The sequence below is a fragment of the Sapajus apella genome, unplaced genomic scaffold (assembly GCF_009761245.1).
Source record: "Sapajus apella isolate SASKATOON/1434 unplaced genomic scaffold, GSC_monkey_1.0 scaffold57, whole genome shotgun sequence".
NCBI lineage: Eukaryota > Metazoa > Chordata > Mammalia > Primates > Cebidae > Sapajus > Sapajus apella.
Genome location: NW_022436997.1, coordinates 4603970 through 4618465, shown reverse-complemented (window position 1 = coordinate 4618465; position 14496 = coordinate 4603970). Strand labels below are relative to the sequence as shown.

Below are 14496 nucleotides of genomic sequence, written 5' to 3'. Positions count from 1 at the left end.
TCACTTTTTACTTAAAGAAAAAAGAAATCGACAGAAGAAAATTTAGCTTTTTCTGTTGCTAACCATCCAGGAGGCCTTGGTTTTCCGTTGAGGCCGAAGTTCATTTGTGATAGGTTAGTGCAGCTCATTTTTCTGGCTTCCCCAGAAGACACTCTGGAAAAGGCAAAGTCTTCCCCTCCCGTTATGCCGAGCCAGACACAGCATCTACATGACTGATCACAAAGTGGTTCTCCAGATTCACCTTGGTTGCTTTTCCCCAATCCAGATAATCCTTCAGACTGGAAGCCCACCCAACTAATTCCTGGATACTACTCTTCATCTTTGGAGGCACCCACCATGCCTGTCTGATGCAGCCCCTCAGAATCATATCAGAGCCCCTTGTCTGTGGCTACGAAACTCTACACAATTTCAGAAACTGTCTTTTTTTTAAACTTTAACTTTTGGGGTAAATGTGCAGGTTTGTTGCATAGGTATACATGTGCCATGATGGTTTGCCGCCCCATCAACCTATCATTTACTTTAGGTATTTCTCCTAAGGATATCTCTCCCCCAGACCCTCACCCCCGACAGGCCCCAGTGTGTGATGTTCCCCTCCCAGTGTCCATGTTTTCCTCATTGTTCAACTCCCACTTATGAGTGAGAACATGTGGTGCTTGGTTTTCTGCTCTTGTGTTAGCTTGCTGAGAATGATAGTTTCCTGCTTCATCCATGTCCCTGAAAAGGACATGAACTCATCCTTTTTTATGGCTGCATAGTATTCCATGGTGTATATGTGCCACATTTTCTTTCTCTAGTCTTTCATTGATGGGCATTTGGGTTGGTTCCAAGTCTGCTATTGTGAACAGTGCTGAAATAAACATACGCGTGCATGTATCTTTATAGTAGAATGATTTATAATCCTTTTGATGAATACCCAGTAATGGAATTGCTGGGTCAAATGGTATTTCTAGTTCTAGATCCTTGAGGAATCACCACACTCTCTTCCACAATGGTTGAACTAATTTACACTCCCACCAACAGTGTATAAGCATTCCTATTTCTTCACATCTTCTCCAGGATCTGTTGTTTTCTGACTTTTTAATGATTGCTGTTCTAACTGCTGTGAGATAATATCTCACTGTGGTTTTGGTTTGCATTTCTCTAATGGCCCTTGATGACAAGCTTTTTTTCATGTTTGTTGGCTGGATAAATGTCTTCTTTTGAGAATTGTCTGTTCATATCCTTTGCTCACTTTTTGATGGTTTTTTTTTTCTTGTAAATTTGTTTAAGTTGTTTATAGACTCTGATTATTAGCTCTTTGTCAGATGAATAGACTGCAAAAATGTTCTCCCTTTCTGTAGGTTACCTGTTCACTCTGATGATAGTTTCTTTGCTGTGCAGAAGCTCTTTGGTAATTCGATCCCATTTGTCTACCCTGGCTTTTGTTGCCATTTCTTTTGGTGTTTTAGTCATGAAGTCCTCGCCCATGCCTATGTCCAGAATGGTTTTGCCTAGGTTTTCTTACAGGGTTTTTATGGTTTTAGGTCTTACGTTTAAGCCTTTAATCCATCTTGAATTAATTTTTGTATAAGGTGTAAGGAAGGGATCCAGTTTCAGCTTTCAACATATGGCTAGCTAGCTTTCCCAACACCATTTACTGAATACGGAATCCCTTTCTCATTGCTTGATTTTGTCAGGTTTGTCAAAGATCGGATGGTTATAGATGTGTGGGGTTATTTCTGAGGGCTCCGTTCTGTTTTATTGGTCTGTATATCTGTTTTGATACCAGTACCAAGTTTTTGTTACTGTTGCCTTGTAATATAGTTTGAAGTCAGGTAGTGTAATGTCTCCAGCATTCTCCTTTTTGCTTGGGATTCTCTTGGCTATGAAGGCTCTTTTTTGGTTCCATAGCCCTTCATGCTAAAAACTCTCAATAAACTAGATATTGATGGAACATATTTCAAAATAATAAGAGCTATTTATGACAAACCCACAGCCAATATCATACTGAATGGGCAAAAACTAGAATCATTCCCTTTGAAAACAGGCGCAAGACAAAGATACCCTCTCTCACTACTCCTATTCTATAGAATAGATGTATACATAAAGGGGAGTGTATTAAGGAGTGTATTAATTCACAAGATCACAAGGTGAGGCACCACAATAGACCATCTGCAAGCTGAGGAGCAAGGAAGCTAGTCCAAGTTCCCAAAGCTGAAGGACTTTGAACCGATGTTTGAGGGCAAGAAACATCCAGGATGGGAGAAAGATGTAGGCTTGAAGGCTAAGGCAGTCTATTTTTTTTTTTTTTTTTTTTTTGAGATGGAATTGCCCTCTGTCACCGAGGCTGGAGTGCAATGGTGTGATCTCAGCTCACTGCAACCTATGCCTCCCAGGTTCAAGCAATTCTCCTGCCTCACCCTCCCAAGTAGCTGAGATTACAAGCACACACCAAAATGCCGGGCTCATTTTTATATTTTTAGTAGATACAGGGTTTCACCGTCTTGGCTAGACTGGTCTAGAACGAACTCCTGACCTCAAGTGATCCACCCACTTCGGCCTCCCAAAGTTCTGGGATTACAGGTGTGTGCCACTGTGCCCAGTCAAGTCTAATCGTTTCACGTTCTTCTGCTTGCTTTTATTCTGGATGCACTGTCCCCTTATTAAATAGTGCCCACCCAGATTGAAGGTGAATCTGCCTTTCCCAGTCCACTGACTCAAATGTTAATCTCCTTTGGCAACACCCTCACCAACACACCCAGGATCAGTACTTTGCACCCTTCAATCTAATCAAGTTGACACTCAATATTAACCATCACAGATGGCTAATATGGGAGATATCCACAAAGGGTCTGGGAAAGGGATTTGGAAGAGATATGGACACAAAGGAAGGAGGAAAGAAAATGGGAGGTGAGAAGGGAACCAAATCAAACACCCTGTATTGCACAATTGAACCTGAAGTTGGCCTGCTCGCCACAGAGCAGCCACAGGTTTTCAGGATGCTTTGGTGATAGCAGTCATTAGTACCTCTAATTAGGAACAAAAGGCCTCATTGGTAATAGTATATTCTATTTATTTAGAGAATAAAAGTTATCTGTTAGAACTAGCCTTCTCAGAATGGCATTCAGGTTTTCAGAAGAGCACAGCACCAGCATATTTCTTATCTGCCTTGAAGGTTATAATAAATCCCTCCTTCTATTAATTTATAAATCCTTTAGCCACATGCCATTTTGGGTCCATATGCTTTCTTTCCTCCCTGTAACCCTGGGAAAGATCTTTCATATCCAATCTCTGTAGATAATCTGAATGTGAAATCGGGTATGGTTATCTTATCCCTCTAATCAGAAGGTCAGCAGTTACCTGCGGCTTTTCCATCTGTCCTCCAGCTGAATGCTGGCATTTAGTAAATCAAAAATTGGTTACAAATTAGCAAAACTGACTGGCTCAATGAGATCTAGCCTAGAGGCTTTGCTGGAAGGGGGGAGGTTTAAATATGGTTTGAAGGGAGATTTGAGGTGAACTCTATTTGTCAAAGCCATGGAATAGCAGTATAAAAGATGAGAGATGTTCTCCTGTGTAAAAATGTCAAATCGCATGGGAAATGGGAATATTTCACAGGGTGATTACTGCATTTTGACCACCACTCTGAGTGGATTAAGTATAATTTTTTTTTCAGATACAACAAAGTAGCTGGAAACAATTGTTCTCAAATTTATTCAGCCCAGAAATCAATTGGGAAGTCTCCCACATGTGTCTAGCACTCTGCAGCTATTAGAATGATACAGGGTAAGTCTCAAAGTTCAGAGAAACACACTTGTGGAAACAGTTTCCAAACAATGAAGTGCTAACCTGTGTTGGCATTATGACACCAGAAAAGGAGGAAAAGACAGTGGCAGCCGAAGACATTTCAGGAATGCTTCATTGAGAACCTAAGTCATGTTCTGGGCCATAAAGTAAAACGGAGAGCGTGGTTTCTATACCAGAGATAAGCAAGGAGAAAATTGGACAGGGAGGAAAGATTTGAGTACCAATCAGAGTAAACAAGGACAAGTGAGTAAATCTGTCCAGCTGGAGTTGAAGGTAAGTGCTGGAAACTGGTGAGAGAGGATGTGTGGGGTAGGGGGACAATCAAAGATGGGCCAAGACATTTGGAGTTGATATTTGATAGGGTTTGGCTGTGTCCCACTCCAATCTCACCTTAAATTGTAATCCCTCTAATTGCCACGTGTCAGACAAGGGACCCAGCGGGAAGTGATTGGATCGTGGGGGCGGTTTCTCCTTGCTATTCTCGTGATAGTGAGCGAGTTCTCACGAGATCTGATGGTTTTAAAAGTGTCTGGTATTTCACCTGCTTGTACTGCTGTCTTCCGCTTCCTGGTGAAGAAGGTGTCTGCTTCTCTTTCTGCCGTGATTATAAGTTTCCTGAGGCCTCCCCAGCCAAGCATAACTGTGAGTCAATTAAACCTTCTTTGTTTATAGATGACCCAATGTTGGGTAGTATCCTTATAGCAGTATGAGAATGAACTAATACAATGTTTTAGATCAAAGGGACTCACAGATGTTTCTCAAAAATAAGAGGAAAATATAGGTGGTGGTGTAGTGTCTATCTACCTGGCCCCTGGGGTTGAGCCTCGGAAGCTAGGCAAGGAAGGGTTAGCATAAGAATCTAGGCATGATTTAATGGGACTGGCCTATAATTGTGAGGTGGAGAGAATAGGCAATGTGACACTAAAAAATATAAATGAAAACCAACAGGACTCCATCACAACACAAAGACAACTTTCCAGCCTTCAGGGGAGAAAAAGGTTGTGCCTCTGGCCATCAGGAGCATTCAATTGGAATGTCTTCATTTCAGCCAAATTACTCTGCACAGGTATGAAGCCTGGGCACCCTTCAACAGCAAGGGGTCTGTTCTGATTCTTGTGCAGGTGGGCTCAGCTCGTCAAAGTGAGATCTTTATGTAGCCTGGGGTTGCCACTCTCTCTGTGGAGCTGGATGGACCTAACAGGTAGACAGGTGCTGGTGGTGACACAGGAGCCTCAGTGGTCTGAGATTTAACAGTCTTGGCCTTCTGTATTTTGGACTCAGGGGCTCCTTGGCCATTTACACCAGGTTTAAGGCACAAATTTGAATTGCATGTGCTGAGAACCAGGTGTAACAGTTCTAGCAGTGATGAGCTTGAGTGTGGACCTTGTTGACCACCTAGTATTTGCATCTCAGAATAGCTGAGGGTTTCCTTTCTCACCATTTTACTGTACCTATGTACCTCTTATTGAAGGTCTGAATGTTTTTCTTTTAGACTTTTCTGTATTTTATGTCAGAAATGATATGCTAAATTATGATTTGTAAATCTAGGTAATAATAAACATTTCTGAACATATTCATGAATACGAAATAAACAGTAGAATCATGTTGTGCCTGTTCGGTCTTGGTGTTGCCAAGAAGTGAGGCTGGGGGGATGTGGGAAGAGACAGGGCAGATGGGGGTCAGGGCTGCAACGTCAGAAATTCCACTAAACTGGGAGCAGGCAGGCAACTTAGGGGGATGCTAAGTCAAGATAAAGAGAGTTTCTTTGCCTGCAGCTGTTTGTCTAGAGCTACCTTTTATGGCAGTATTCACTCATTTAGGGAAGATAAGTGAGGGGCCAGCAAGGACTCCTTTGGAGCCAAGATTGGGCTCCTGCCATTGAAGATGTTTTTGAGCTAGTGACGGAGGCAGTTCTTCCTCAGTGTGGCCTGGGGTTTCTGAGGCTGTCAGAAAGAAACTGAATTCTGAAATCCCCAGGGCCATCACTGTCTTATTTGGTCCCTGCAGCTGGAGCTGAAGGCTCTGAAATGGGGCATGTAACTAGGGCTCCAACTCCCCTTAGCAGTCATTTTCACACTTGCAAAAAATGATGTATTTTCTCAGGCGGGTATGTGGCTGCCTATAGCAGCCTTCAGCTAAATGAAAGCATTTTCTTGGTCTCTGGGGAACCAGTTGCTGACAGATGGCCTTCCAGGATTTGAAATTTCCTAGGTTTGTTATTTGAACCTAATAAAAGAGAAAAATCCATTCTGGATACAATTAGAGCATATTTTTTCTTTGTCTTACCCTCCCACCCCCAGTGAAATAGAGAAAGAAATGTGAAGGACATATTTTTAGTGCTGTTATTGGTTATTTTAAGCTCAGTGTGCGTGAGATGATATCTATAACAAATAAGAAGTTTGTGTGTGTCCTTTCAGCTCTCTGAAAAGGCTATAACGTCATGAGTATACTCTGAGCAAGAGGGAAATTCTCAGTATATTCAAATAAAGTAAAGGATAATTTTACTGTGACACGTCATACAGTAACCCTTCTGTGCAGGCTAGAAACTCCCAGAAAAAAGCAGTTTCCGAGCAACTACCACTGACTGGGAAGGGCACTCTGACCTAGAGGGGTACAACAGAAGGGTGCACATGTTTTCATTATACAGCTTCTTAAGCAGGGGGTCTTTTCTATAGGTATGTGATAATCAGTTGTGAGCTATGTCTTCCTAATCTTGTTACTTCTAATAAAAACTGGTATACTTTTAAAATTACCTTTGTTGACTTATATTTGCCTACAGTAAAATTTACCAATTCTACAAGTGCAATTTGATAAGTTTTGACAAATGTGTGCCGTCTTGTAATTTTCAGCATAATCAAGATTTATAATATTTCCATTACCCTAAAATGTTCCCCTTTGCCTTTTTATAGTCGATCTCCTCCATCCCTTTACTCTGGCAACCAATGTTCTGATTTCTATCACCATACTTTTGTCTTTGTTTCTTCTTTACTGTATTTCTGAACTTATCTTCTAGGTAATTACCACGCTGTTTCTGTAACTATGCTGATATTACTTATCCTGTTTTTACCAAATCTTTATGACCTTAGAACCATTAAGTCTCTTTAAAGTAACTTGTAGATTTCTACTTTTATCCATAACATGTGATCCATACGTGGTTTTAGCTTAATTCTCATTTCCTTCCCCTCCCCAGTTTCTTTTTTGGCGGTACCTCATTGTCACTTTTTTTATACTTTAAAAGTTGTGAAAGGAGGCAGGGAGGCAGGAGAGGTCAAGAAGAGGGGATAAGTCGGAAAAGGCCGAGTGGAGAGTCTGGCGTCCCAAGAGGGGCAAGCATGATTGATAGAGCAGATCCTGGAGGAAGGAAGATGGAATATGTTATTAGCCTGTTGGCAATTGGTGGGTGAATAAGGGAGGTGGTAAAGACACATCTTCTGAGATAGCAAGTTAGGATATATATTGTCAACAGGTTAACCTGGAGGTGAAGAAAATGCCACCAAGTCATGTGATGACAATGACTAGAATAGATACTTAGGGATGCGGAGGGGTATGCTGGAAGTTTACAGGTATTGGAGGAACTGCAGCACAGCAATGGCTTAGTTTAAAGAAATAAGTTGCAAAGGGGCATTCAGGGACCAGTTGCTCCTTTAGGCATCACTTGGATACTATTTTCTGTGGGTGCTTCTGTGGTCAGGCAGATCCTTAATCCTGCTCAAATAAATTTTTTATTAAAAAATTTTTCACACTTAAAGTTACCAGAATATTACATTGTAATCCCATATTCCTTCACTTAAATGCAATCCATTGTTAAGATCTTGACACATTTGCTTTATCTTTTTCTATTATATAAAACATTCACAATATTCATTCTTATTATTATAATCTTGATGATGATTATTATCATCTTGCTGAACCATTTGAGAGTAATTTGCAGAGGTCATGACTCTTCATCCCTTCAGCATATAGTTCCTGAGAAGACAAAACTTTTTGATTTTTTTTTTTTTACATAACCACACAGTAAAATTCATCGAATTAAAAAATTTAACACTGATACAATGGTAGTAACTAATATGTAGTTTATATTCAAATTTGTCCAATTAAAGGGGCTTGCATTTTAAATAATTTTCTTGGAGACCAAAATAGACTCATGACTCAAGAAATGATGCTTTTGTGGCCAAGAAACAGGAAAAAATGCTCACATCACCAATCATCAGAAAAATGCAAATCAAAACTAAAGTTAGATATCATCTCACACTAGGCAGAATGCTATCCTTAAAAAGGCAAAAAACAAGGCTGGTGCGGTGGCTCACACCTGTAATCCCAGCACTTTGGGAGGCTGAGGTGGTTGGATCACTTGAGGTGGGCCACTTCAGTTCTGAAGCAGCCTGGCCAACATGGCAAAACCTTGTCTCTACTAAAAATACAAAAATTAGCTGGGTGTGGTGGCGCATACCTATAATCCTAGTTACTTGGGAGGCTGAGGGAAGAGAATCACTTGAACCTATGAGGCCGAGGTTGCAATGAGCAGGGATCCCACCACTGCACCCCAGCCCGGGCAACAGAGTGAGACTTTGTCTCAAAATGAGTTAGTAGAAATAAATACAATGGAAACTCAAAAAACAACAGACGTTGGTGAGGCTGTGGAGAAATGAGAATGCTTATACACTGTTGGTGGGGATGCAAATGAGTTCAGCTACTATGGAAAGGGTTTAGAGATTTCTCAAAGAACTTAAAATAGGACTATCATTCCACCCAGAAATCCCAGTACTGGGTACATTACCAAAGGAAAAAATAATTTATTCTATCGAAAAGGCACATGCATTCGTATGTTCATTGCAGCATTATTCACAATAGTGAAGACATGGAATCAACCTAGGTACCCACCAACAAGGGATTGGATGAAGAAAATATGGAACATACACATCATGGAATACTGTGTAGATTTAAAAAAGAACAAAATCATGTAATACGCAGCAACTGGATAGAGCTGGGTGTCATTATTCGAAGTAAACTAATCCAGAAACAGAAAACCAAATACCACATGTTCTCATTCATAAGCAGAAGCTAAACATTGAATACACATGACAATAAAGATGGGCACAGTAGATACTGGGGACCAGGATAAGGGGGAGGAAGAGAGAGAGGCATGGGCTGAAGAACTATCTGTTGGGTACTATGCCTACTGCCTTAGTGACTGGATTACTGGGACTCCAAGCCCAAGGATCATGCAATTTACCCCATGTAACCTGTGTGTGTACCCCTTAATCTAAAGTAAAAGTTGAAGTTAATAAAAGAATAAAAACACAAAACAAATCAATATATTTGTAACTATTTGTAGTAAACAGTTCATTGTTCTATTAAAAATGATGCTTTTTGGGAGCAATAATTCATGGGGGTTGCTATTTGAGAACAGAGGGGTAGCCATTTACCACATTTGAACCTAATCTTGTGGGAAGTGTACAAAATGTATTTGCCTAATTAACCTGAAGTATTTGTATATTGGTTAAAAAATCATTTGCCTATTTTTCATTTTTTACTTTCAGCTTTAGGGACCCTGCTGGTGCTGAGTGAACAAGCCAGGACCATTAGCTATTTCGAACACTTCATCTCAGCACCATTTCTCTGGCGACTTGTAGCAGGCAGGACTATACAAAAGAAAATCCTTTTTACTACCCCCATTCATATCAATCAAAGACCAAGGAAAGGATCCTAATATCTTTTTAAAATGTTTCCATTTATCTTGGAGTTTACTTGTCATAAAAACTGTATGTTTAAAGTGTCCGTTGGGTGTAAATGGTCCCATAAAGTCTTGTAACTGAGTGACACGTGATAATGAAAGTAGCTTCACAAAGAACAACAAAATAGATCTCTTTTTTTATTGTAATCATCAAATAGTGTGCCCCAAGGTATCGATTGAATTATACATAAACCTGATATGAAGCTATAAAAAGAATGATAGCATGCTGCTTCAAAACAAACCACAAACAGATTAGCCTTTGCGAAATAACCTTAATTCCAACAACATTCACAACCTTTGCTGGATGAACCACAAAACAAAAATATTTCTGGAAGAAGGTATTTCCTGTATATATGTACGCTAAAAGTACACTATGAGAAATTTTATCAGCCAAAAGGTAGAAATGTGTATTCAAACAAGAAAGAGACATTTATTTAGGAGGCAAGACTAAATACATAGGATAATATCTGGTATCTAATAGTCCAGGTGAAATCTAGAGTTTCACTTTTTGTAGTTTCTGAAGTCAACCAGAGTATAAAAACATTATATGGAAAATTTCAGAAATAACAAAAACATACATTTTAAATTGGGTGCCATTCTGAATACCGTGATGAAATTTCCCATTCTGCCCAGCACATGAATCATCCCTTTGTTCAACATACAGGCTGTAGACGATCACTGCCCATTAGTCACCGAGGAACCGCCTGGGTTATCAGATCAGACATACTGTAGTTTCTATGTTCAGGTAACCCTTATTTGATGTAACAATGGCCCCAAGTCACAGTGGTAGTGATGCTGTAATATTGTTATAATTATTAGTTATTGGCGTTAATCTCTTATTGCATGTAATTTATAAATTACATTTTATTATAGGCGTGTAGGTATAATATATACAGAATTCAATACAACCTGTGGTTTCAGGCATCCACTTGGAGTCTTGGAGTGAACCCCTTTTGAGTAAGGGGAAACTACTATCTCTTGATTAGTCACTGTGATGAAGTTGTTAGTTTTCAGAGAAGCTCAAGGTCTGAAAAAGCCCACGGAAGACTTTGTAGAGAAAGGTGGTTTGACCCGGGTGTCTAGTTTTGCATACTTTCTACCTGAAATGTTGAACTGTTTTATATGAATAATTTATTTATTTTCTTTGAATTTTCCATTTTAAGTTGAGTGGGTATGGTGGACTGGGTAAGATACTGGAATTTGGAATTCTTTCTTTTTATTCTTTTTATTTTTTTTACTGGTTCATTTTCCTCCAGATAAGCTGACTGTTTAAACATTATCTTCACAGAACATTCTGGAATAGAAAACATACTATTACTCACATTTTTCTTCAGTTTAAATTTCGTTCTTGTGATGCGCCCCATGCTTTTTTGTCTTCAGGCCTCTGCTCATGCATTTTATTCCTGCTGGAATTCACTTTTCCTCACTTCCGTGTGTGCAAATCTTATCCTCTGTTCTCTTCAGTGGGAAGGGTAACCTTAAGCCTCCCCTTAAGATTCTCTTTTCCTTCCCACTGAAAAAACGGAATACTTTCACCTTTCTTAATGTCTTCGAATACTTTTAGCTGTCTCTCTTACTGCCCTTACCAGTTTTTCTTTGGTATGGTGAGTATGAATTAAATATGCTTCCTATTCCTTCTGGCCAATGAACCCCTCAAGGACAGAACTTGAACATGCTCTTTGATGAATAAATTTTTGGTGCCAAACTTGTGAAATTATTAATAAGCATTGCAGATTCAGATTCAAAACTGTAACAGGCATATCAACACATATCTTTTCAATGAATTTTTCTACAGAACATTTAAAAAATTGCTATCCTATCTCATATTTCCACAATCTGTTCTGTAGTTTTAAAGGTACCTTAGGGTTTCTCTTTGAAGGCAGATCCACACGTATATGGTTATTTTTTATAGAGGCGCCAAAGAAATTCAATGGGGAAAGGATAATTTGCTCAAAAAATGGTACTGAAACAACTTGATCGTATCTGTAAAAGAAAAAAAAAAAGAACCTCAACCCTTGTCTCATACCATATAGAAAAATTAGCTTGAAATAGATCTTATTTTTTAATGTGAGCTAAAGGTATAAAAGATTAAAAGGAAAATGCAGGAAAACATCTTAGTGACTTATGGTTTAATAAATCTTAAATACCATACAAAGGCATAATCTAAACAAAAATCATTGATGTATTGGACTTCATCAAAATTAGAAACATTGGCATTCAAAATATGCTGTTCTAAAAAGGAAAATACAAAGGCCCACCTGGGGAAAAACATAGGAAAATACACCTAACAAAGAACTTGTATCTGGAATATAGAAAGTGCTCATACAATGAAATAAGAGGAAGACAAAACACCCAATTAAAGGAAAAGGGCAAATAATTTTAGATACACTTCACCAGAGAAGATGTTCAAATGGCAAATAATCATAATATTATTAGTCACTAGGAAAATACAAATTAAAAGCCATAGTGAGATACCACTGTACTCTGTTGTAATAATTAAACTGACAGTATCAAGTGTTAACAAGAATGTGGAACAACTGAAACTGTCTTGTATTGCTGGTGGAAACATAAAAATGTGTAACTATCTTGAAAAACAGTGTGACAGTTGTTTTAAAAAGTTAAAAATAGGCCAGGTGTGGTGGCTCATGCCTGTAATCCCAGTACTTTCGTCGGAAGTTCCAGACCAGCCTGAACAGCATGGAGAAACCCCACCTCTACTAAAAATACAAAATTAGCGGGGTATGGTGGCACATGCCTATAATCCCAGCTACTCAGGAGGCTAAGGCAGGAGAATTACTTGAACCCAGGAGACAGAGGTTGTAGTGAGCCGAGATCATGCCATTGCACTCCAGTCTGAGCAATAAGAGCAAAACTTTGCCTCAAAAAAAAAAAAGTTAAAAATATACCTCTCATAAGACTGATTATTATTCTCTTAGGTAGTTAACTGAAAAAAAAGGGAACATAGATTCATACAAAGATACAATAATACAATACATATTCAAAAATACAATACACATTAATTTTTTTAAAGTACACAATTTCATGTTAAACTGGACATATTTTTATATGGCTTTGTTTTCAGTAACCCTAAATTGGAAACAACCTAAATAGTCCATCAACAGGTGACTGTATAAACATACTGTGGTATAGTCATACAATGGAAATATTCTTTGGTAATAAAAATGAGTAGACTATTGATACATTCAACAACATTGGTAATTCTTATGCTGCATGGAAGATGTTAGACAAATGACTACATATTGTGTGGCTCCATTTATACGAGGTTCTAGAAAATGAGCACTAATAATGGGAAAAAAAATAGATCAGCGATTATCTGCAGATGGGAGGAAAAACAGGAGAAAAGAATTCCAAATGATTACAAGGAAATTTTGGAGGTGAGGATTTTGGGGTACTCATTTTTTGATTGTAATGATGGTTTGAATGTAGGGATGAATATATGTTAAAATTAAATTGTACACTTTAGACATATTCTTTTTTTTGGGGGGTGTCAATTTTACTTCACTAAAGATGTTAAAAAAAATTGCTCCCAAACTGATATTTTTGCAATTTGCTTTGGAGAGTCAAAGTTATCTTTTGGTTTCTCTTTGGAAGGCAGATATGATGTAAAGCAAATCGACTGCTGAGTTACGGAGATAAGAACTTGTACCATTGGTGTGCACTTCCCAGATAAATTCAAAACTTAGTTCCTTCCTTCTCCAATTCTAAGGAAGTCTCCAGAGAAGGCACTGTGTAAGCTCAAGTGTTCAGAGGTCTGTTTTAATTTATATTGAGCTTTGAAGCTTAGTTCCTTCTCTTTTGGAAAACAAGCATTATAATAACTACCACATATGATTGATGGGAAGATTACACAATGCAGGCAAAGCAGACAGCACAATGATACCTGTACGAGTCCTTCCCTTTATTTTTCCTTTGCTTTTCTCTCTTCTCCACAAAGCCAAGCACAGGTTGTCTGTGTAACAAGTGTTCAATAAATCTTTCTTAAATTATTCATTTACTTATTTCAATTCAGCTAGTTAAGGGGCTCTAAAAGAATAGAGAATTTTCCAATCTAATTGTTTAGGTCCTGGAATAAAAAACAAAAATTTTGAGTACAAGTGCAATCAGCACTTGGGACAAATTCGACACCTGACATAATTGTATATTCACTAAGGTAGTTATAGAAATGTGAACCCCTGTTTTACACAAAGCAGCTAGTCAAAAATTAATTTTTGTATTGGAAAAGCTTAATAATTTTGAAAGTCCAGTTACTTTGTCAAAATTATGCAATACATATTTCTTTAATTTAGAAAACAGGCTGGGCACAGTAGCTCATGCCTGTAATCCTAACACTTTGGGAAGCCAAGGAGGGTGGATCACCAGAGGTCAGGAGTTCAAGACCAGCCTGGCCAACATGGCTAACCCTGTCTCTGCTAAAAATACAAAAAAACTTAGCTGGGCAAAAAATTAGCTGTGGTGGGTGCCTGTAATCTCAGTTACTCGGGAGGCAGGGGAATTGATTGAATCAGGGAGTTGGAGGTTGCAGTGAGCCAAGATTCTGCCACTGCACTCTAGCCTGGATGACAGAGTAAGACTAAGTCTCAAAAATAAATAAATAAAATAAGTAGAAAACAGAAAAAGATTTGACTAATCAAGCAGATATTCAGGAATGCAAGCAACAAATACTTGCTTTAGACTGTATATGGAATATGCCACACTGATGGCATTTCTTTCAAGCAGTTGCTTATTGCCACCTCAGTCTGATATGAAACTCAGGAAGGTACTGGGAAAGAAGGACAAGTATTCTATTTTTAAATACCTTTAATAAGGCCATAGAAAGTTTCCTGTTCACCTCGGGCGTTCTGAAACTGGTTGACATGTAAAGGCAGCTTGTTTTCCAGGATTGATCAGACCAGATGGAAAGTTCTTTATATCCTATTAAGTAGCCAAGAAGGAGTTGCAGAAAGCTGCAATCTGGG

General features: G+C 38.7%; 1 long non-coding RNA gene across 1 annotated transcript; it reads right to left on the bottom strand.

The window, feature by feature from the left end:
• Nucleotides 1-424: 424 nt before the first annotated feature.
• Nucleotides 425-14296, bottom strand: LOC116528149. Its single transcript, XR_004258882.1, has 3 exons — nt 14215-14296; nt 2505-2510; nt 425-437 (listed from the first exon to the last, which is right to left on the bottom strand). It is a non-coding gene; the product is annotated as an uncharacterized LOC116528149 (long non-coding RNA).
• Between the last annotated feature and the right edge of the window lie 200 nt (nt 14297-14496).